Here is a 26,470-nt window from a genome sequence, read left to right on the forward strand (position 1 = left end):
AAATAATTCCACATTAAGGGGATATGTAAGTAATGAAGAGGTTGCTGCTAGCAAACAACTTTATATTTCTTTGTTTCTTTTATAAATACAGTGCCATTGCCCTTGAGGAATAAATTGCCTATGTTATATTTAAAAAATGATAAGCTAGTAATATTGTAATAGGGAATGGATGGCAAACGGATAACAGGTTCATAGTTACTAGGTATCTCCACCAAGTAGGACGTTCTCAGGACTGCAGCATCCGCCCCTTTAAAAGTACAACACAGTACAGTATCAGCAATCCATCTACATATTGTGGGAGTAGAACCCACAGCCTTCTGCATCAAAAGCAAGTATTCTACAGCACAAACAAATTTTCTATAAGCAGCAGTAAGCTTATTTCCTTCTGAAGAACAATGCAGCACAAGAAATCTGGAAAAATCCAAAATTTATTGGGGGGGGGGGCAAAGGCCCAAAACCAGGGACATATTTTAAACATTGCTTGTATAATCTTAGAAAAGCTGCTCAAATAAAATGTTTTGTGTTACCATGAGTTTCATGAAAGACAGGAAGACTGAAACTTAAATGGCTATAATTATTTGGTGAATTCATTTCTCACTGATTTGCCAGAAAACCACAAATTTTAAGAGGAACAGACCAAACGTATTAGCCAAACATTCCAGACATTCTGTAAAACATTGGACAGTTGAGCACTATAGTCAACCTAACTGGGGCATTTTACACACACACACACACACACACACACACACACACACACACACACACACACACACACACACACACACACACACACACACACACACACACACACACACACACACACACACACACACACACACACACACACAGCCCAAGACTGGAGAAAGCAATGCAAAGATGCAATCAGAAACACTATTTGTAATGCAAGTCTCTGTACATTAAGTAAAGCCCCAGTTAAATAAGCACGCACATAAGAATCAAGCCCCAGTTACAGTCCAAAAACTGAAATGTATGGAATGTTTTTGTATTGACTTCAATCTTCAGTGATTTTCCAGAAAACCACACAGTTTATAAGGACCATACTAAAAAAATATGATGCAAACTCTGGATATTCTGCAAGATTCTGGACAGTAGGGAGGTATGATGTGGATACCATTTCCAAGTAAGTTTGCTGGCCATGAAAGCAGATTGTAGGACAGCACTGCAATTGCTTTTACCTTACGTTTTGAGTTTTCTTCATTAGACTTTGTTTGGGGCACTGCCTTAGATTGTTTTTCTGCTATGTCTCCATTTTTTTAGGCCAATGTTTGCAGGTTGTGCCGCTTAGCACGAATGTGTTTCGCTATTTTCATCTGGTTTGCACGAAGTGCTGCAATGCTCAAGTTTGGAGGAAGGGATCCCCAAGGTTGCAGACAGGACCCAGACAGACAAATATTAACCAGATGCATTCAATTAATACTACTGGCCATCATGTCAACATGGTAAGCACTATTGTGCTGTGATTAACAGTGAGAAGTTTAGAATGAATACTAAGATAGGACATATCATGTCACTAATCCTTTAGCAGCAGGTGTTAAGTGTAGGTGTGGATTTCAAATGGTCCAGGGTTCTACTAAAAGGTATGCAAATTTTGTTTTACTGTTGTGAGATCACAGATTAAAGCAATGAAGTGCAACATACACAACTATTTTCTCATCCTTTTTGTGGCAATACCTGTAAGTGTAGGACAACCATAGACATGGTCCATTTGACTAGTACATTTACACAAGTGCCTGTGTACCAAATAATCTTGAAATTGCAATGTTTGTCACTGTTGTGCATTGCTTAACATTGCGCAAATGCAGTGCCCGCCAGTGAGCACCCTCACCTACTGTGTTTGCATGATGGTAAGCGATGCACAACATTTTCTAATGTTGCAAAACCAAAATGTGTGCATTCTCAGTAAGCATGAGTCGTGCAATTGGTGGGAAAACATTAGGATAAAAAGTGTAGTTGGTTGGAAATGCTCATTCTGCATTCTGCTTGAGCCATAGTAGACATGTCTGGTGTGCACTTTAGGGCACAGAGGTGGGATGTTCAAGAGTCCAAAATCTTTATTGGACTCCTAGTAAAGGAGCATGTGTTCAGGTGGCTGCAGTGGGACTATTCAGGCTCAGAATATAAATCTGAAGCCTTGAATAGTATTGCCAGGGCTTTGACCAGTGCTACAGGTGTCCCCCACACTGGTGAGCAATGCAGACATCACTTTGATGACCTCCAGAGGAGGAATCAGGATACCCTCGATAATTGGCTCAGTGAATTTAGTAGAGGGAGCACTTCACAAATGTGTAAGCATCAATTTCAGTGAGTAATTGTAAGAGTTAAAAGCTGTATATAGTCAAGACTGGTATTCATAATGGTATTCTGTAATGTTTTTTCACAGTTGACATGGAACGAGCCTTGAAGGTTCTATGCCACACATTTGTTAAGGATGTGAGAACCATGTGGTATGTATGCATCAGAACAGCACTGTTCTAAATAGTAATTTAATAATAACAATAATAATAATAATAATAATAATAATAATAATAATAATAATAATAATAGTAATTTAGTAACATTTAAAGTTAAGGACTGGTTAACTTGTATTTAATGCAATTATATCAAACTGACAAAGCGTATCTCAACTGTAAAAGAAAATATGCATGCCTTAGTCTGTAGCATAAAGCAACAGTTCCATATTCTCAAATAACAGTGAGCATGCATCTTTAAGCTGCAATAGAAAAGCATGTATGCAGCAGTCTGCATGACATAATTACAATACAGTATTAGAGAGTAGTCAACGGTTGTGGGTTCAGAAACCACACTTTCCAAATATATAATACTGTTAGATTTTCATAATTACTGCAATATAACTTCAAATCTCTATACCAGTGACACAAATGGCCTTCTGTAAACTGTAATCAGTATAACTGGAACACACACATGTGCAATATATGCACACATCAAGGATTGCAATCTGTACTATAGTGTGCCTCTTTTATGAACTGGGTCATCTTAAAACTAATAAAGGCAATTGTTAGGAGTTTGTAGTGCTAAAGGTAAAGGTAACAGAATAGAGTGAAATAAATGCATCAATGCTATATATGTCACATATGAAGTTATTACTGTTCTCCCTTTTTTTCTCTCACCCAAACCCTTATCTTCTCTCTTTCTCTCTCTCTCTTTTTTAATTTTTTTAGTTTCTGTTTTATCCCACAGCACAGTAGGGTTAGCCTGTCCCACGGGATCCTCCTGCCCCCAAATCCACTGGCTATAGCACTATTGCCCAGCACATCTAGTGCTCAACCTGGTAGCACCCCCCTCTACTGCCCTCTGCACTATCTGTCCCCACAGGTAGTTCTGCCCTGGAGAATAGGCTTATGGCTCCTTCCAGGAGCAGTGGCAGAGGTGGTGAGTTTAGCACCTTAGAAGAACTGCCAGGGATGGTGTGTAGGATTGTGTACTGCACTGTGGCTGCATGCCTATGCTGGATGGAGCACCTGCTCTCCACCCTTGTTCAGAACATATGTAGGAGTCCCAGACATCGAGCATTGCAGCTAATGGTGCAGTGAGGTGACAGTGATGACAGTCCACTGGTTGAGGACTAGATTCTGTCAACCAGCTTGATGTGCGTGGGACCTGGATTTCCCACCCTCTCCCCAACCATGGTGTACCCCATCTCTTATGCCATTCACTGTCCCTGTCTTTTGTCTTGTTTGTCTTGTCTGTCTGCAATTGTATCCTCACCTACCCAACTTACCTGACCCAGACATTCCTACATCCCTTCCCCAGCATTCCTCTCTCTCCAAAAAAAAAAGAAAACAAAGGGCAACTTTCCTACAAAAAAAAAACAAAACAAAACAAAAATCATCTCATACATAGCTTTCCATTTCACACACGTCTTAATGACACACTTGATTCAGTCCAATTGGCTATATAATGACAATTGTGTTGTGGTCACTCTCTGGAGGTGACAGTCCAAATTTAGCTAATGTTTTGCACATATGAACACCTTTTATTGTTGAAGAAATGGGTAGCTATGGTTCTTTCTTACATTCCTGCCCTCCTTTCACTTTGTTTTCTACCTGCTTGCTCCCCATTTCACCACTTTCCTGTCTTCCCCATTTCTTTTCTTTAATGAATTATTGCACAATGGTGTATGAATGTCTAAATATTTGATGTCTGAGGTACTTGCTAATGAACACATACAAATAAAATAACTCTCTAATGTCACATATTACATTAATTTCTGTACAAATCTCCCACATTTTATTTGCTTACTATACCAAGTGATGAAATACAAGGACATGTCATAATATTATTATACAATACGGTACATGTTCAGGACTTACCTTGTAAATGCAGCAGTTGCCAGAGTGTTAGATCAAGGCTGACTGTGATGCAAGCAGTACACAGTCAATACACAGGGATGTAAAGACTCTGGGTCTGAGTTGAGGCTGGCAGAGATCGCAAAGTTCCTGTATTACATCTCTGTCTACCCTGTAGCACTCTACAATGTCCATGTTGTGTATGCTGTGATGTTAAATGTGGCTTGAAAATTCTTCTCCATTTCACCCTAGGCCTACTGGCAGCACCAGCATGGCCTGCAGCCTGTAGCACATACAAATGGTGTTAAGCCATAGCAGCTCCTAACATTCTGTCTGTGTAGACTTTCTGTATCTGTACTGCACTACTTTTGAAATCCACAGGAAAACCAGCATGGAGCCTACATGGTTGCTTTATAACTTGTTGAATAGCTTCACCAGATTAGTTGATTAGCATGCAGTTCAGCTGCTTATGCTGTAATTAGCATATATGAAACACAGGCTAAGACACATGTGATCCATTAATAATCTACTTCATTATAAAAAGGCAAATGTGTAGCTAGCCAAGCTGATGGTGAGAACACTTGCTACATGTGTGCAGAATTTCACAAATGCTAGTTTGTTCCAAAGATATCTTTACAGAGGAGTATTGAACTCCAGGAGGTATGCTCCCATTTTGTTACCTACATAATGCATATATTGGAATATATTAATGAATAATGTGAAACAAAGGCTTTTACAGTTTTATTTGTATGCATTACTTAGACGTGTATTGATGGCATGGCCATGTTTGTCAAGCCATTTCAAAGGTACAAATGATTGACAATGCATGAAAATAGAAAGCAGTGTGATACATATGTACAATTGTTTCAGGAACGGGTCTTTTGAAAGGATATTTTGCATTTCAAAGATATTTTACTAGCAAAGTGGTTCATGTGCCTGTTTTTTAGTGGGAGGGGGATCAAAGAAAATTTAGTGTTATGTCACAAACTAGAAGGTACTGTTCTTTAGGAGGGGTGCACGGTTGAGTTACTGATATAGCACATACGAGGATACACTGCTCTTTCTAGTCTCCTTGTTTTGCATCCTGCCTGTTGGTAGTATTTCACATCTGTAGACTGTTTTATGTTTTTCCAGTGGGTACTACTGACTGCCTACCTTTACTGTTTTATCTGGAAACAGTTACTATGTAGTTATGTGATACTTATGTGTATTATCATTCTGTTGTCTTTTAGGACACAAACTGTCAGTGAGGAGGAGAACCCCCCCTTCAGTGAAGCACAGAACAATATCATTGTTGATGCTGTCTGTCAACATTTGGCATTTCTGGGAAGGGGTCAGCCCAATATGTAAGAAAGACTATTAGTATGACACCACATTGTTGCCAACATAAATTCTGAGGGAAGCCACAGCCGGACATATGAACAGGTGCGCCACAGGGCCACTGACATGATTACCTCTGTATGGAGGTGAGCAGCTGCTGTTGTCAAAGACCAAAGGGTAACCGGGGAAGGGCCTGGCACAGATCCACCTTTCACCCCCAATGAGGAGTTCCTGGTGAATATCCTCCAACATGAGAGCTCACAGCAAAGTGGACCACAGCATGTCCTTGATGTGGGCACCAATCATGTTGAGTCCCAGGAGGAAGTTCCAGGTATGATTTGTTATATGACCAGTTGAATACTGTTGTATAGTAAAACAATTGAAATAAAATGTATTTCTGTGTCACATCTCTTTTTATTGGGGTGGGATTGAAGATTGCTACAGTGATAAGCTCAGTTTGGAGGTGTCAGCCATATTTTTTTTTGAATGTGCAGTTAATGCTGATGTAGATGAGTAGATGTATTACCTCCTGTCTTTCTGTTAAATGTGATGATGTTGCCCTTACCTCTTGCTTAACCTATTTCAGGACCATCAGGAATCCTGTGACATATGCCTCCTGCAGATGGTAAGCCAAATAAATTCATGTCAGTACTGCAGATCAGTTTAAAGAAATATACTGTGTAATTTTAAGCTTGTTATGTGTGTTACTGTGCTATCTATAAAAGTGGCAGTGCTATTAGTTGTTTAGCATAAATTGCACCATAGTAGTGCAGGTATTAATGTATGCCTGTTTTCTTCCTATGTATCACAGGTGATCATGACAGTAGGAGTGTGGGCCCTATGCCACCTGATGTCAGTGTCTCATCAGACACTGATGAAGATGGTGGCAATACTGAGGCACAGTCGGGAGGGTGTAGAGGTTGAATCTGACACAGAAGGTGACATACATCCACCCCCTTCATTTTCCCCTGATACAGCCAGTAGGCCTATGCCTACCCATACCACTGAGTCCATAGATACTGGACAGTTGGAGGGTGAGGACATTAATCAGGGAAGTGTGGTTACTGCGGCTTCAGTGCCTGTTGAGTCTGGCCATAGCCAAGTGTGGGCAAGTTGCCATGCAGGATGGTTGATTTGGGTAATCAGAGGGGTCCCGCTGTCTATCCTCCACCTTGTGCAGGTGTCTCTTCCTGTGTCAATCAACATATTTAGGGATGTCATGGAGGCACAGGCACTTTCAGAAAGGTGCCCCAGACAAATGCTCAGAGTTCAAGATGTGGCTCAGGCTGACATGTGCGACTGTCTCCACTGTGTTGACGATTCACTGGATCAGATGAATGAAACATTGGAACACAGGGTGTCTGTGATGGTCAGGGTGTCTGTCATGGAACAAGTAGTGTCTGTGATGGAATGACTGTTGGGGGGCATTGTCATCCTTGTAGGCGTAGATTATCCAAAATATTTACTGATAGCCAACTTGGCCGTACCCATCATGCTCCCATACTGGCACTGCCTCCACTGGTCCATCAGTGAGTGCGCTGTCCACATCCAGACATGGCAGGCCATGAGATCATGGTCCTGGGCATTCCCTTGATGGGAACATATCCAGCAGACATCAGTCATACTCAGGTAGCAGCACTGCATCTAATCTTGAGCACGAAGGTGCCAGTGCAAGCCGTGGCAGAGCTAGTTCTTGTGATCGGGTGGGTGACAACAATGAACCGCCAACTCTACCATGCATGGCTGACACCTCCCAACATACCAAGCTGTAGCTTTAGCACTGAGCTTGGCTGTGTTCATGCAGACTCTCACACACCACTGTCACATGGAGGTCCCCTACAGACACACACACAGCAGTTACATGGTTCAGCCTGCCTGCTTCTAATTTTTACTCACCCACACTCACTGACCTTTTGTGTCAGCCCAGTCTCCTGCCCCCCCACACAAAACCCTGTGAAGTGATGATAACTGCACCATATCCCTGTTTTCTGTCTTTTGGATTCAAGGATACAAAAGCTTTGTGTCTGATGCACAGGGTACATAGCTACATTAGTGCCTAGTATATCTGCATTCGTGTTGTTGAACTGATAATTGTACCTGTCACTTATATTTGCCTTGCAAAGATATACAGTGGATATCTTCATAATGTCAATACTTTCTAGTCTATTCTCTTGTAAGGGTTGTGAAGTCAGGAACTGTACAATGTGTCTCATTACACGTATGGTGCACATCATAAAACATGCCATTACATTCAGATCTCAGGATTGTATGACAGCACTGTAGTCAAATTCATCAGAACAGTAATACAGTATAATACTTTCTTTGCATGAACCTCACCAGACACATGCAGTAGCTGGACAGACCACAGGGCTTTCTCATCAAGGTAACACCGGACCTACTAACCATGGCATGATGTATGTGGGTAGATTAAAAGACATGTCACTGTAATCTGTCTGGTATCAGATTACATTGTAACTGTTATTTAAGCCTCTTAGTTTGGGTTTAAGCACTTGGGCTTCAGGACCATTGTTTTACATTAAGAAGGTTTGTAGTCTACACTCTTGTGGAAGGAGTCAGTAGTCTCTGCCCTTCTGAGCTGAGAATTGCTGGTTTAAGGCTTATTGTGGCTGTTCTCAGTGTCTTTGTTCTAGTTTAAGTACTTGGGTTCTAAACTAGTTATTTTACATTCAGACTGTTTGTGGTCTAGACTGTTGTGGTAGTAGAATGTAGCCTACACCCTTCTAAGCTGAGAATTGCTGGTGAAGGGTTATTGTACCTATTATTCTAATTATCGTTGCTCAGGTTTAAGCACTTGGGTTCCAGACAAGTTATTTCACACTAGGAAGGTTTGTGGTCTATACTCTTGTGGGAGTATTTCACTGAATTGTAGCTTCATTTAAACTATTTTTTTTTGCTGTTGTGACTACAATTTTCTGTACTTTGCATTTCTAGTACTTGGGCATTCTATAGCATAGGCTAGATTCAGGCTTGCTGAATCTAGACTGTTTGGTATCATTTGAGCACTAAAACCAGCCATCTTACATTAAGAAGACCCCCTGCACCCTTGTGGCAGAAGTGTGCAGCCAAGGACCCATCGGAGCTAGGGGTTGCTGGAATAAGGCTCTGTCTCCAGCTTTCCCCTTTGTTTTCTTTTTAAAAATCATTTAACTTCTCTTGTATTTTAGCATTATGTTTGGGCGGGTTTGCACTTAGTTTACCTGAGCTGCTCACAGACTGCACTACTGCCCTGCAAGCAAATCAGGAGTGCATTGTGAATAACTGATCCAGTTTTTTACCCCTAGCTCTCCATAGAATACCTGCTTCTGTTAGTCTTACAGCAAAACTTAGTCCATCTAGCTCACTCCCCACTAGTTACTACAGTATATACCTGCCATAATGGATGGACTGTTTACCAGCATTTCTCCAGCCAGTCTGATTGACATGGGCATCCTGAGGCAATGTAGCAATTGCCTCAAGTATACTAACAACCAGTTACTTCTAAAACAAGCACATATAACATGTGAGAGCTGTATGTATACTATGAATGTATCAATTCTCTCACACAACAACAAACCAGATATCAAACATGTTGTCAGCACACACTTCATCTCTTACACATAGCAAGCTCACAACACATAAACCCACATACTTGGAGGTACTCACTAGAAGCCTATCTAAAGATCAGAGACCTCCAAAGTACAAACCTACTGCACACACTGCAGACACAACAGACTCCACTACATATAATAACACACACAACAGTGTCTCAGCCAATAAGCCCCTAAGGCAAAACACCTTAAAAACAAATCTATAGGTCATAGGTGACTCCATAGGAGACACACAGATGTCCCCCTTACCAGGCTAGACAAGGAGAAGGTCACAGTCAAGCTGTCAGTCAGGTGCCAGGATCCATCAGATCACTCGCACACTCAAGTCTTTCAACAACAAGTACCATTATGATTCTGTCATAGTCCATGTTGAAGTGAATGACTTGAGATGTACCTCTCTGGAATATATGAAAAGAGGCCTGACTGAGCTCTCAGATTTTGTGTCCCAGGCAGGTATGTCCCTAGCCCTAAACAGCATTTTGCCTTCACCCAGACTGATGCCTCAATATAAACAAAAACATGATTGACTTTAGCAATTGGCTTGGATTCTGGTGTCAGCCCAGGGGGATCTAGTATCGGTCAGCCTGGGGAGATATGGCCGATAGACCATGCTACTTTGCCAGAGATGATCTTCACTTGTAACCTCTTGGCTTTCAGTTACTGGCAAAGGTACTTGCCTCTCCCATAGTGCCTTTTTTAGGCAATGGCATAACAATTAAATTCTCAACATAAAATAATCCACTACAGACAAACTCAGGGTTATGCTGCTTAATGCAAGGAGTCTAACTCAGAAAGTGCACTCAATGGAAGCACTCCTTACCTTGGAAGATGCCAATGTATGTGCAGTCACAGAGGAATGATTCAAGGCTTCAGAGAGCTCCCGGCCATGCAAGGCTACAATGCTTTCCACACATTCAGACCTCAAAATGAGCATAAGAGAACTATAGGCGGTGGTGTATACATCTTCATTAAAGACAAATACACCTCAAGACTAGTCAAACAGTAAGACTACCTAGAGCTACTTCAAGTCTAAATAACTGTAGGTAAAACCTCCTTCCACATCATTGTTAATTAGAGGGCCCCCACCATGAACCACGAGAACCACTCTGCTTACTTGGACCTATTTGAGTCACTCACTATACAGCCAAACACCTTGGTCATGTGTGAACGGGTATCCATTGGAACTTATTGAGAGTATTTTACAGGAGATTCTGAGTGAGTGGGATTCGAAATATCAACTTTTGTTAGGTAAAGGTTTCTCTGAAACAAAAAATAATGGAAAAGTAGAGAGTTCTAACTATAATTTTATGCAGGCATGTGTGGTACAAAACAGTTCACACTACAATGATATAAGGAACATCCTTTACAAGAATTGGAATATTTTTAGGGGTGACCTTAATATTTTACAAGCAGTGGGTGAAAAACCTATTTTTTGTACTGAAGTAGGTTGCAACTTGAAGCTTACTTTAGAGTTGAACAATGAATAACATAACAGTAGTGCAAAATCAAATGAATTCACAAAAGCCTGTGGTTGTTGCACACAGTGTAGATTTATATTGTCAGTTGTTAGTTTAAAACTCGACAATTTTAACCAGGACACAGTGTTTTTTAAACAAAGGCAATTGTCATACTAGTAAAATAGTATATTTGGCTAAGTGCAATTCCTGCCTGGGGTTCTATGTTGGGAAAACTGAGAGGGCTCTCAGGTCCAGGATATATGGACATTTATACGATATTAAGAATTTAAAAGAAACTAATGCTCTATTCAGGCATAGTAAATTATGTGCCAATTTTTCTGGATTTAAGTTTGGTATATTGGATATAATAGAAGTAAATCCCAGGGGCGGCAATTGGAAAAACACTTTAAATAAAAGGGAATTGATGTGGCAACTTCGTTTAGCAGCCAACCTGTGTCCAGGGTTGAATGATTTTATATCCATTTTGCCTGCTTTAAAAGAAATAGCAGAAAGGGTTTGACTTTTAAATGTTTAAAAAAAAAAATGTTTTTATTGGATTACTTAGTTTTTATGGTGTATGCCTTTATGGTATTCATTTATTCAAGGTATTTTTGCTGATTGGTGGGAATCCAACCTATCCTGTGTAATTGCAATATATTTAAATCATTATGACTGTTTTACATTGTTCTGATGAAGTCAATTTTATTTTGATGAAAGCGCTAAACCTGTAAATAAATTTTGTGTCTACAAGTCCTGTTGGCGAACTTTGTTGGTTTTTCATTTCAACTATTGTTCCATTGATTGGGAGTCATATATGAGCACAGACACACTTGTCCTAAGGTTTTAGACTTTGCTAATATAAATGCTCTGGAACAGGTAGTTTGCACCCTCACAAGGGATTCAAATGTCCTAGACTTAGTACTCACCAATGTAGGGGGTCTCTGCACTATCCCCTGTGTGTTGACCTCCCTGGTAATGTCTGATCATAATTCAGTCTCATTCGAATGAATGATCATACCTGACCCCCCTCAACAGCAAAAAGGATGAAAAATTTCTCCAAAGCAAACTATAGCATCCTAAGCAATGCCATAACTAGTTGCAAACCCCCTGATACCACTGTCAACAATAACTGCAGTAAAGAGGTGTACACAAATGCCTTATATGAACACCTATACAACGTATAGACTCATCTGTACCTGAAAGGATCAAAACTAGGTCCTCACAAAAAAAAAAAACACTGTGCTGTGCATCAAGCATAAATAGATTATATAACAAGTGAAATATACTAATGTCTAAGAACAAGAGGAAACTGAATCAGCAGAGGAAGAACACTCTCCACAGCTTGAACAAGCAAATTATATATCTTGTAAAGTTCTCTAAAGGCCATTACAAAGCTAAACTAGCATCCCTAGCTAAAGATAATCATGAGGCATTCTTTAGCTACATCAGAAATCTAAAAGGGAAGGCCCAGCTTTCTACCAAACTAGTAGTGGAGAGTACCACTCATAATGATCCTGAAGACATCGTTGACCTGCTAGCGGACAGATTTGGCATAAACTTCACCCCCCCTTTCCCCACCAGACCTATCCCAAAGCATACCTGTAACCAGTCCTCTACCTAGTATCTCCAAAGAGCAGGTCATACCTATACTCTCCATGGCCAAAACCACAGCCTCTATGGGATGTGATAACATCCCATACTACCTACTAAATGTTTTAAAATAGGACCTATAGGAACCACTTGGCACTCTCTTCAACCACAGTATAAGTACTGGCTTTGTCCCAGCAGAGTGGAAAACAGAAACAGTAATTCCCTTGTGCAAAGGGGGTCCACCAACTGACCCTGGGAACTATAAACCCATAAGTCTAACCAACCTTATCTGCAAGGCCATGAAGAAGATCATCATGGACCTTATCAACAAAGACATAGGTGACCTTCAAACTCTTGACCTGACCTAATTTGACGTTGTTAAGGGTAGATCATGCTTACTAAACCTGGTGAACTTCTTTGAGAATGCCACCAAAGGTCTGGATGAAGGCAAAGCAGTACATACAGCCTATCGTGACTTAGCCAAGGCTTTTGGCACAATCCCCTGCTCAGGCTTCACTGAGAAACTCACACAGCTAGGAATTAACTCATATGTCACTAGAGGGGTAGGCTAACCGTCTCACCAACAAAATACATGAAGTCAAAGTTGGGGATTCCACCTCTACCAGCAGACCAGTTACCACTGGAGTACCATAAGGATCTGTGCTGGGCCCCCTTCTGTTTTGAATATATTTCTCATAAGTCCAGGAGAAAATAGATGGCCTGTGGCTTACCAAGTTCACCAATGACTGCAAAACTGATGCAATCATCGAGTCCCCCAACGATGTTGACATACTACAAAAAGGGCTTACACAGACAGATGACTGGTGCCAAATCCATGTAGTTAAAGTAAACACCAAAAATGTGTTGTCATCCCTTTCAGCAAAGGGGAAGTCCATGCAAATTACAATATTAACAGTACCCCCTTTAGCTCAAACCCTATGGTGAGAGATTTTGGAACACAGGTTAATTGCAGCCTTAACCTCACTCATCACGTGTCTACAGTGATAAGGAAGGCCTTCTATATTGCACATCTCATAAGTAAGGGCATCACATCCAGAGCAAAGGATGTTATAACTCCCCTGTACTCATTCCTCATCAGACCTCTAATATAGCACAATGCTCCCTTCTTTATGTACCTCACCAGGCACTTGCTGCAGCTCGAGTGACCTCAGATGTTTCTCATTAAGAAAATTCAGGGCTTTTGACATATGGCCTCCATAGACATGACATCAGCATTGTCTGTTGAGCATATGGTAATAACAGTGTCGCACATGCTGGTGTAAAATGCGCTCTGTAATGTCAAGTAACAGCTCAAACACATACGCACCCGACCAGCTTACTGCAGTGAGAATAGAATCCTTACCTTTCTAAGTGCACAGACTACAGAACACAGTACTCTACACAAGTGTCATGGTACAAGTCTGATGTTTATATGTCTACAGGTCAACCGATAGTAGATAACATCAGCAGTGCATGTTGGAGAGAAAAAGGTGGGAGGCCTGCCCGAAATGGCTGCATAGGCAGGTGCAAGTATCAAAATACTGTCAATTTATGGGATTGGGGTGGTAGGTGCAGGATACACACTTGCTCTTCTGAGTAGACACACACACAGTTGACTGCAGTGAGAGCAGAGCCCCTACCTATCTAAGTACACAGACTACAGAACACAGTACATTATGCAAGCCCCATGACATAAATTTGACTTTTACGTGGCTGCAGGTAAACTTATTGTAGATGACATCAGCAGGCCATGTGGGGGGAAAACAGGTTGGGATATCAACATAGGCACATAGAATCATAGGTTCATATGAGGCCAGTAGTCTTGTAGTGTGGTTGATATATGTTTGGAAAAAATACTGAGATCTCAGGGTTGTACTGCTTCAGGGAGAGCAACACATGTATGTATTGTGAATATATAATGTATACTTAGAATATGTCCTCAATTCGCAATGTTTCCACATGTATTTTTATGTCTTACAAAGGAAATGGACAATAAACACCAATAAGAAAGCATGATATATACAGTTCCATATTGCAGTGAGCAGCGGATTGTGCGATAGTTAACAATGTGTACACGTGTGCAAGTTACAACTGTTTGTGCGTAGGTTGGCAGTGCGCAAACATGAGCTGCATTGCTAACATCTGCCAAGCAGAATGCAACAGTGGCAAGCAATTGCATGTATAGGCAGATGTGTATGTACTTTTTGCAAAAGTAAAAGCCATGTCATCTGGATGGCAGGAATACATTTACAGGACTATAGTACACAGTATACCTTCAATCATGTATTTGGCCATAAATGTAATAATACATAGATTACTCTATCAGTAAAAATAATACTATATGGAATATGCTGTACTGGAACCCATGACCATGTGCATGACAGTCCTACACTTACACCTGTTGTCACAAAAATGGTGAGGAAACCATTGCTATGTTGTACTTCATTGCTGTAAACTGCAATGTCACAGCAGTAAAACAAAATTTGCACTCACTGTACTACAACTCAGTACCATCTGTACTCCGGGTTGGGTTTTCACAATGGCCAAGGGCATTAATTAATGTATGCAGTTTCTGTTTTTGGCTGTCTGCTGCACTTCACACAAACCAGATAAACATATCCATCCACTGCTCCAACTGTTTGTGCTACGAGGTATATCACTCAAAAACTGCAATTAAAAATGAGAAGAATAAGAAAAAAATTGTAATGGACACATATAAATAAAACAAGTGTGTACTGTCACATGCTAAGGAACTTTCTGTACAAATCCACCACTATTTACTTCATTACTGCAACAAGTTAAGAAATACAATGATATGCCATAATATTATTATAGGTTCATAGGTTCATAGGTTAGTACTAGACTATTGGCCCTAGGGCCTATATAAGCCTAGCCAAACAATTCCCAAGATATTTCTTCCCACAACATTTACTTCCCTAGACCCCTGTCTAGCAGGGCAACTGACGTGATCCCCGGGTTGAATTTCCTATCTCCCATCCAATCGTCAAGGTTCCTTTTAAAGAGGGCCAAGGAGGCGCTCTGCTTGACATGTATGGGCAGTCTATTCCAGAGTATGGGGGAGTCTTTGGGTCAGGAACCTATCCATCTAGCATGTTTTGTTCATTGTGATGACAAGGTTTAGATCCCTGGAGCATGTGGCTCTGAGAGATTGGGATTTCTTTAAATGGAGCATGTCCAACAGTTCAGAGTTGGACATGGCCTTGTATGTTAAGCAGAGATTGCCTCTGAGTAGATGATATGCCACAGTGTATAGCTGGAGTTTTTTAGACGGTCAGCATAGGGCATCTGCTTTAGGCCTTTGATTCTTTTAGTGAGGTATTTCTGTGGCCTTTCCAGCTGTTGCAGATGCCTTGTGAGGTACATACCAAATGGGGCGTTGTACTCTATAATGGGTCTAATGAGGGATGAGTACAGTGGGACAATGACCTCCTTTTTTCCAGATAAAAAGCCCTTAATGATGAGGTGTGCCACATAGAAGTATTTCCTGACTGTTGTGGTGATAGGGTTATCAAAGTTGAGACCACTGTCCATCTGTGTCCCTAAGTCTCTCATCACACTTTCAGTATTTAGTGTGCTGCCACATATGTGGCAATTCATGGGTACATGTTTTTTCCCAAAGGGGATAACTATACATTTCTTGGCATTAAGCTTGAGCCCATGGCTCTGACACCAAGCATCTATTTCTGTAAGGCCCTTTTGTAGCATATCCACATCATTTGGGGATTCAATAATGGCTCACAGTTTGCAGTCATCTGTGAGCTTTGTTAGCCAGAGTCCCTTAGTGTTGGCCTGTACTTCAGAGAAGTAGATGCCAAACAAGAGCTGTCCCAGGACTGTACCCTGAGGTACTCCACTTGTCACTTGTCTGGAGCTGGATTTGGAGCTGGCTACTTTTACAGTCTGGGTTCAGTCAGTAAGCCAGTTGGCAACCCATCGAGTGACATAGGGATTTATGCCCAGCTTAGTAAGTTTATCTATGATTCCCGAGTGGGGGATAGTGTTGAAGGCCTTGGTGAGGTCCAGATAGGCTGTGTGGACCGCCTTATCCTCGTCCACAGCTCTGGAGACTGATTTGAAGAAGTCAGTCAGGTTCAGGAGACAAGATTGCCCTTCATGAAACAAAACTGGGTGCAGTCCAGTGTTTGAAGTTTGCCAATGTCTTTGTTTATAAGTTCCATGATAATGCATTCTATGCCTTTGCAAATCAGGCTCATCAGACTGATGGGACAGTAGTTCCCAGGATTCAAGGTGGATCCCCCCTTGTGAAGTGGGATAACTGTAGTTGTGCGCCACTCAGTGGGCACGAAGCCTGAGGTGAGGCTTATGATTAAACATGACACTTAGGTGAGGTGCCAGTTCATTTTGTAGTTCATGTAGTACACAGCCCGGGATGTCATCTGGTCCCATGGATGCTGTATTCTTAGCTTTGGAGACTGCACTTTCTACCTGTGTAGCTGTGATTACCGGAATTTGGCAATCTTTTGGTATTGAGATGGGGTCTTTAGGGGGTGAAGGCACTAAATTGATCTGCCAGGATATTGGCAATATCCTTGGGATCAGTATATGCAACGCCATTCTGTTGTCGCTCAGAGCAGATCTCAGCATTGCCATTTAGACTCTTGACATAACTATAGAATGCCTTGTGGTTGTCTTTGGAATCTTTGGCAATTTTATTTTCGTAACTAGCTTTGGAGGATTTTATGAGGGATCTCAGCTTCTTATTGGGGTTGGTAATGGAGCTTTTTGCATCCTGGGATTTTCCTCTTTTCTGCAACAGTTTCTTCATTCTGTTGTATAGTTTGTTTGTGGCAGGGGCCCACCAGATTGGCTTCCTTTTTTTGGAGGAGAGTGTCTTGGTTCTATTTGGGATGGCATGATTCATGCATGGGTGGATATGCTCATACAGTGCCTTAGTGTAGGATTCAGAAGTCGAACTTTCAGATCCCTTTTGCATGGGTGCCATGAAGTTTGTCACTTCTGACTTAAGTAGCATGAAGCTGGCTTTGGAGAAGATTTTTATGGAGGTTTCCTTACTGGGGGGGGGGGGGTTCAGGGTAGGATGTGGATGTCAAGGGTGATTTGCTTATGGTCAGACCTGACCAATGAGGGGGTGACCACTGGTGTGGAGCATCTATCTCCATGTTGGTAATGACCAGGTCTAGGATATTGGAGCCCCTATGAATTCCAAGAACTGTTGGAAAAAGGTGTTGGTACCCGAGTAGTTTTCCCAGTTAATGGCAGGGTAGTTGAAATCACCCAGTATTAGGGTGTTTGGTTGTTTCTTAATATTTTCCAGTATGTTTAGAAAGGTGTAGTGAGAATCTTGGGGCATGGTGGGGGATCTGTAGCAAGCTACAATTTGGATTGCAGTCTTACCTAGTGTTAGTTGCACCTGGACAATTTCAGATGCACTGTGTCGTGCAACTAGCCTGGAGGTGTGAATATCCTTGGTGAATATAGACACTCCTCCACCTTTAGTGTTTCGGTCTTGGTTTGGTTGCTGAAAAGTGTGGTAAGAGTTATAGCCTGGTATTGCAGGAGTGCTCTCTGGAGTCTTGAACCAGGTCTCCATTACTACACAGATATCAATGTTCTCCATTTTTAGGAGTGCCTCGAGAGAGTGCATTTTGAGGTTTAGACTTCTAGCATTGAGTAACATTACCTTCAGATTTTGAGTACTTGTATCTGTTACGGTGGTGGTTTTGTCCTTTGAACCTTTCCTAAAAAAGGCACTATAGGGGTGGCAAGAGCTTTCACCAGTAACCTGAACCCCAGGGGTGACAGGTGCAGACCATCTCTGGCAAAACATTGTGGTTTGCCGATCATGTCATCCCAGGAAGACAGATACTGGATCCTCTTTGAATGACACCAGAAGCTTGGCTAATTGTTGAAGTCAATCATTTTGTCCTTATACTGTGGTATCATTCTGGGTGTAGGCAGGATGCTACACAGGGCTAAGGTCATACCTGCCTGGGCCACATGATCCAAGAGCTCTTCCATGCCTCTTTTCATGTAGTCCAGGGAGGTACGTCTCAAGTCATTCACTCCAACATGGAGAATGACAGAGTTGTATTTGTATTTGTTGTGGAGTGACTTGAGTTCATGCGTTATGTGGTGGATCCTGGCACCTGACAGGCAGCTGACTGTAATTTTCTCCTTGCTCAGCCTGGTGAGTGGGGCATCAGTGTGCCTGACTATAGTCCAGTCTGGTGGACCCCAGCCATAAACAAACTCTACAACAAAAGGAGGAAGCTACTACAAGATAGAGCAAAATCCTTAAAAGGTAAGACACCCTTGATCACTATAAGTAAAAAACTAAGAGCTCTCATAAAATCATCCAAAGCAAATTTTGAGAGAAAAATAGCTAAAGACTCAAAAGACAATCATAAGGCCTTCTTTAGCTATGTTAGAAACCTGGGAGGAAACTCCCAGATATGCTCAGAACTAGTTCAAAATGATGTGAAGATTACTGATCCTACAGACATTGCCAACATACTGGCTGACAGGTTCAGTGCAAACTTCTCCCCCCCTCCCAAAAGGAGAGATATTTATACCAAGCGATTCTAGCCGCCCAAACATCTCCAACGCCCAAGTGAGAACTGCTCTCTCCAAAGCAAAAAACACAGCATCCATGGGACCTGATGGTGTCCCCGGCTGTGTACTCCACGAACTCAACGAGGAATTAAACCCACAGCTAGGACAGCTGTTTAATCATAGTTTTACCTCTGGATACGTACCCAGGGAGTTGCGCACTGCAACTGTGGTCCCACTTCACAAAGGCGGTGCCTCCACCGACCCTGGAAATTACCGGCCCATTAGCTTGACAAGCCTTATCTGCAAAGCCATGGAGATGATCATAATGGACCTCATAAATAAAGACATAGGGAATTTGCAGACTTTGGATCCATCCCAGTTTGGCTTTGTCAAAGGCAGATCATGCCTTCTAAACTAGGTTGACTTTTTTGAAACAGTCACCAAAGCCATTGATGAGGGAAAGGCAGTCCATACAGCCTACCTCGATCTGGCGAAGGCCTTCGATACAATACCCCACTCGGGTATCATTGAAAAACTCATCAGCTTAAATGTTAACCCATACATCACAAGATGGGTTGCAAACTGGCTGAGTGACAGAACCTACAGGGTCAGAGTTGCTGGCGCCATGTCAGAGTCAAAGCCTGTCACAAGTGGTGTACCACAGGGCTCAGTCCTGGGTCCACTCTTGTTTGGCATCTACTTTTCCGAAGTACAAGCAAACACAGGAGGGTTATGGCTGACAAAGTTTGCAGATGACTGCAAACTGGGCCATAGTAGAAAACACATCTGACACAGATATCCTTCAGAAGGGTCTCACAGAAACGGATAACTGGTGCCAGAGCCATGGCCTAAAGTTAAATGCCAAAAAATGCATAGTCATACCCTTCGAGAAAAACAAGGTTACCCCTAGCTACCAAATAGGTGGCAATCCACTGAGCACAGAAGAAGTTATCAGGGACCTGGGGACCCAGGTTGATAGTAGTCTGTCATTCGACACCCATGTAGCTAAAGTAGTTAGGAAGACCTTCTACATTGCCCACCTTATCATGAAGGGATTCTCATCTAGATCAAGGGAGGTCATAGTCTCCCTATACTCATCACTCATCAGACCGATGATTGAGTACAATGCCCCATTCGGAATGTATCTGACCCGACACTTGCAGCAGCTGGAGAGGCCACAAAAGTTCCTCACCAAAAGGATAAATGGTCTCAAACATCTGTCCTATGCTGCCCGACTGAAAGAACTCCAGCTCTATTCAGTCGCCACCGCTTGCTCAGAGGTGACCTTTGCCTAACATACAAGGCCATGTCAAACCCAGATTTGATGAATATGCTTCACCTCAAAAATCTAGATCCGTCAGAGCCACAAGGGCGGAGACTTAAACCTCGACACGGCTATTAATAGGACGTGCTGGAGGGATAGATTCATCACCCAAAGACTCCCTATGCTGTAGAATAAAATCCCGGTATATGTGAGGCAGAGCACCTCGCTGGCCTTGTTCAAGAGAAATCTTGACCAATGGATGGGAGATCGCAGATATACCCCAGGGATTACCTCAGTGTCACTGCTCAACAGAGGCACAGCAAAATAATGGGTATACTTCCCCATACTACAGGGGTGGCGTAAGCCACAAAACTATGGGCTAGGCTTGTAAATGCCCTCGGGCAGATAGCCTAGTATGAACCTATGAACCTATGAACCTATAGAGTCACCTATGACTAAAGTGTTGGGTACGTTGTCTTGCCTTAAGGGCTGTTGTTGTGTGGCACACTGGCGTTGTGAGCTATGTGTCACTTTGGTTGTGACTGGTGTTTGATTGTTTGCATTTCAGCTTTTGAGGTCCTTGTTGCTTGGGCAGGTTAATGTTAAGGGCCTCCACATATGTGGGTTTAGTGGTGCCATGTGTGAGTGTTGATGGTGTGGGTTTTGAAGGACTATGTGTTGCTTGAGGTGTAGTGCAGGTGTTAACCTTCTCCTCTTGACTGTCTAGCACAATCTTGGCTGGGGAGAGCTTTACTTCCAGTTTGGCTATGTAAGTGCAGCTCTCACAGGTTGTAGTGTTGGGTGGTAGGAGGAGAGGGTTGTCTGTGTACATGAGGCAGTTGCTGCATTGCCCCAGTATGCCCAGATTCACCAGGTGGACAGGAGAAATCACAGGAAGCTGACCCTTGGACATGCCTATTTAGGTACTTTTTTGTAAAGTAAGAACAAAAAGTGCAGATGGGAAATTCCGGTAGAATCGTACCAGTTTATTCCAAGTTCAAAAGCCCAAAGACACAGTTTTTATTCAAGTTCAAAAGCCCAAAGACACACAATATCACAGCAACATGAACTTGGAATAAACTGGTCATTGGGCTTTTGAACTTGGAATAAACTGGTACGATTCCACCGGAATTTCCCATCTGCACTTTTTGTTCTTACTGGTTGGTTTTTTAGCAGTATTTCATTTTTTATCTGGTAACTTTTTTGTAAAGTACAAGAGCTGTTTTCCCTTACCTTTGCAAGGTACTTTTCAATTATAGGCTGTTTAGTAACTACGATTGATTTCTCCTTATTACCAATGGGAGTTGAGTGCTTGTATCAGTTTAAGGCTTCCTAGTGCTTTCCAGCAGGTTCTAGAGCAAGTGCTGGTCAAAGGTGTTCAGATTTTAGTGCTACTACTGAGAAACCAGAACCCACTTTCTAGGTTCAGGACTTACCTTGCAAATGCAGCAGTTGACACAATTTTATTTCAGGCCTAGAATTTCCTTGTCTCTACTCCCATGGTATTGAAGTATGCAGGAAAAATCAAAATGTAGGTTATATGGATGCTTTATGGCTTGTTGACTAGCTCCACCATACTGAAAAATCACCTAATTATGTTGTAATTAGCACCTATGAAAAACACATGCTGCTTTACCGAATATATCAAACTGTTGTTGCTCATTAGTTTGCGATGCACACCTACGCGTAGTTGTGAATACTGACACTGTAATAAGGTAAACACAGGTGATCTTGTTATTACTTTTCTTGTTTCTGTGATATCGCACAAATATGCAACTCAAAAAGTGGAGGAAAGGTTGCAAATCCTGCACTAGAACCCAGGACCTTCTATACACTAGCTCTACACATACATATGCTGCCACAGGAATAGATATATGACAAGCACTAGGAAACCTGCCATTTATTCCTCCATGAAAAGAAATTTTAACTTAAAGAGGACAGAAATGATACATTTTAACAAACAATAAAGTGGATGAATCAGTAATTGTGAACTGTGCACTGCTTACATGCACTTTTATACTTCACAGACCTACATGTATACCTCTGTAAGTGTAACAGGACACACACCCCAGATGTCATCATTCACATTTGCCATGCATTCAACATGAACACTGGAAATTGCCTACATGAAGTGAACATCCCTGCATGGTTACAATTTTTTGGGATTCAGCAATTCTAATGAGTTTTGACCTCATTTGCATCTTCACCATGTTGACAGCACTGAATCGACATGGTTGGTAACCGTGTAGACAGAGAAACTGAAGGGGAATCCAGTGTTGCACACTCAAGGGAAGATATTACTTTGGTATATATCTGTATAGAGGAAAGCAGGATTTGATACAATTTGACTGTATTCCATGAGATATATACTGCATATGCTTACATGACAGTAAGGATAGCATGTTTTATGGGGTTTACACTTTTAGTTATGAGCACATTCTTCATTTGGGGTGGGGGAGCAAAGCTGCATTAATGTCATGGCACTTAGGAATCATTGCCATTGTTAATCTAATGTTCTAGCATCCACCATATCTAAGGTCATAATGTGTGTGGAGCTACATGTTACAGTCTGTTCTGTACAAGTCTATGGACCTTTATTTGGTCTAGTATCCATGTAGACTCCTTTCTCTGGCTGCACTTGGAAAACTTTTGAATACATGGCCATCACAAGCATGGAGTCTACATATTTGCTTTACACCTTGTGGAATTGCTCCACTGTGTTTATTTTCTTCATTAGCATACAATTCAGCTACTTAATGCTGTAATTTGCATGCAGTGTTTGCATGTGAGTGTGTGCTGCTACTAGGAGTTTACCAAATCGAAAACTATTCTTGGCTGTGTACGCATCATCCTGCTGCACGCACATGGTCAAAAATGATTGTGTAGGTTTTATTGAATTCCCCCGTATCTTTTTTTTATGTGTGAATTCAGATGTACATTCTAAAATGTTTTTTTTTTATTTGCAACATTGTAAATGCTTTTGATTTTGTTAACATGCTAAACTTGTAAATAGATTCTACCTTTTGATCTTGCATCCAGTTTTATTATGCAATCTCTTATAATAATAATGTTTCTGGATTGCTATTTTCATTTTTATATAACTTTATGTTTGTCTTTGGCAGCGTGGCCTGGGTCATGGCTAAAAAGGGCCCATGGAGCAACCCACCTACCAAGTCAACAAAAGTAATAACTAAATAAACAAATGAACAAACAAACCTAACATGGTTGAAGGATAATTTACTAATAGATATTTGTGGCCGGAAAAATGTTTGTAGGTAAGAACAATGTCAGCATGTATGTATGTGTGTGTGTGTGTGTGTGTGTGTGTGTGTGTGTGTGTGTGTGTGTGTGTGTGTGTGTATATATATATATATATATATATATATATATATATATATAGATATATGTATATATATATAGGTGTGTGTGTGTGTGTGTGTGTGTGTGTGTGTGTGTATATATATATATATATATATATATATAGATATATATATATATATATATATATAGGTGTGTGTGTGTGTGTGTGTGTGTGTGTGTGTGTGTGTGCTGTTTAGTATATTTAATAGATAGTCTGTAGAAAGCAGAAACCTGATCTCACCACGATGTATTTAATAGATAGATAGATAAAGATATATAGATGAACATTGTGATACAGTGCCCCCTCAGTATGAGTGGAGAAGGTGCATTACTGGATGGAGATTTCTGCAACATAGAACTGTGCTGAATGTTGGGCGGCCACGGTGGTGCAGCGGTTAGCGTTGTCACCTCACAGCAAGAGGTTCTCCACTTCGATTCTCGGCTGGGGTGCCTTCTGTGCAGAGTCTGCATGTCCTCCCTGTGGTCGCGTGGGTTTCCTCCGGATGCTCCGGTTTCCTCCCACATCCCAAAGACATGCAGTAGGTGGATTGGATACTCTACATTGGCCCTAGGTGTGAGTGTGTGCATGTGTGTGCCTTCTGTGGAAGTTTGGGCGCCGGTCTGGCAACTCAACACCATAAAACTCCACAGCCAATAATGAGCGGACAGATGATCTGCTGTGGCGACCCCTAACCGGGAAAAGCCGAAAGAAGAAGAAGAAGAAGAAGAAGAAGAAATGTGCTGAATGTTCAAATTGTGAAAACACAGCCTACAGCATGAAGATATAAAATAAATAAATAAAGTGTTAAACATTGCTATTCAAAAGTGTTTATGACCTGTGAAAAAAGAAGAAAAGCTATAGTGAGTCTGTATCTTAACAAAATATTTTGAAAGAAAGGTGCAATAATTAAATGCTGACTTGCTTCAAAGACTAAATACAGTAAGAGCTATATTACAATTGTATTCTAGAATAAAGAAGCCCTACCTTAACAAACTGATAGCTAGTGGTGGCTTAGCTGCAGAGAGTATCCTGTAAGAAGAATGGTAAAATATAAATACTGTTTCTTTCTGACCTGTATAATGTCCTTTTCCACTAATGAGCCATATCTGCCCTTCCTCAGGTGGTACAATTTCCTCTAAGAATGCCATAAATTCATAAAGCAAGATCTCTTTTTAACAAATCGATGCCTCTTCAAAGACTATCTGGCAGATTTCTCTTATGGCGCCTTCCATGATTTCATGTATATAAAGTCGTTTGGGTGTGATGAGTTACCCTCCCCATTACGATCTGGAATAACTACATTTATCATCATATATGAGGGACATGTTCATATGTTAACCATTTGTTTAATAGGAGTTTAATTAGGTTTTGTTTATTCTAAATAGGATATCAGGTATGTTGTTTGTTTAAAAGTACTTTGAGATTTTAATTTTTATTTGTGTGAATTATTACATCTGTAATTGTAGAATACATGATTCAGTCTGTGTCCTTAAAGTACTGATGTATGTCATTGCTTATTGTAAAACACAAAATTGTTCTGCAAGTTCATTCACTATGGCCTCCAGTTATGCAGTCACTTCATTGTCTACTGATAACATTCAAAGCCCCCAAAAGAGTAAACAGAATCCATAACTAGGTAAAGAAAAAAAGAAAAGTAAGTAAAAACAAAAGAGAGAAGGAAAAGAAATTGTAGACCAAATATACTGGAAGGCATTGTTAAACACTTTCAGTGTTTAATAGACTTCTTCAGAAAAATAAAGAGTGAACAACATTCAGTGCTTAAATACATACAGAAAGAATCATGTCTGAAACACCCTATCAGCAAATACAGTGGTTAAATTACCAGCAAGTCTGCTTTCTTTTAGCAACATAGGTACATAGAATAAATAATCCAATTAGACCCTGATATTTTCCTATATTTAATAGTTTCTATTCCAGTTCTCAGTTTTTTCTAAAAGTACTCCAGAATCTCCACACAAAGAGCTTGATTTTTTTTAAATTAGTGCAAACCAGACCATCACTGCATAGAGCATTGTCTGTTTTTTCTTCTTAATTTTACAGAAATGTTAATATAATCTACAAAATAACTTTCTGATGGTTTTGCCAAAATATCATGCTTCACAAGTACCCTGCCAGTCAGACAAAAATGTCTGTATATAAACAGTTGAAGTGTGCATGTACCCCAATTGTCCCACCACCACCACTACATGTGGATTGTTCTCACTGTATCTTGCAACAATGACAAAACCAATTATAAATGCAAGTTTGTTTCTGTGTGGCATGTCTGGGTACATTGTTTTGTTTTTCTAATAATAACTTTGAATTGTGTGATTTCATATTAATAAAATTTGTTTTCCTTCACTACTGCAAAACAATTTCTGATGACCATGTAAACATTTTCAGTTGTTTGCTAAATACCATTAATGATATTAGAATAGTCAGTGTAATCTGTTTCCATAGCATTGTTCCATTCTGTTTTGTTTTCAACTTTAAGGTTGTTACTATTACCTTTTTCTTAATATATCCAAATATTCAGTATATCTGTTTTCCTTAACTCCATTACACATCATACTATCTGAATGTATATATATATATATATATATATATATATATATATATATATATATATATGTATATATATGTATATATATATATATATATATATATATATATATATATATATATATACATGCACAACATTGCAATCTCTTAAACAAATGAAGAGCTACAAAACAAGTTTCAAAATTCTCATTCCTTGACTTTAGACAAAATTGTGTTTTACCTCATCAATACTAAGAAACATGCCTATAAAAGTACACTTTTCCTTTGACTAGTTTCCAACAAATGTAAAGTGCTGGGCAGTAGTATTTATGAAAGTTTTAAATTCTTGTATTTTTTTTTCAGAAGAACCAGTCCATAAAATAAAAATGTCATGTAATAAGTGGCCATAAACTTTTATGTAATACCTAAACAGACTGTTATAAATG

This window comes from Protopterus annectens, chromosome 1.part0 (genome assembly GCF_019279795.1).
Source record: "Protopterus annectens isolate FY-2018-M chromosome 1.part0, PAN1.0, whole genome shotgun sequence".
Classification (NCBI taxonomy): domain Eukaryota; kingdom Metazoa; phylum Chordata; order Ceratodontiformes; family Protopteridae; genus Protopterus; species Protopterus annectens.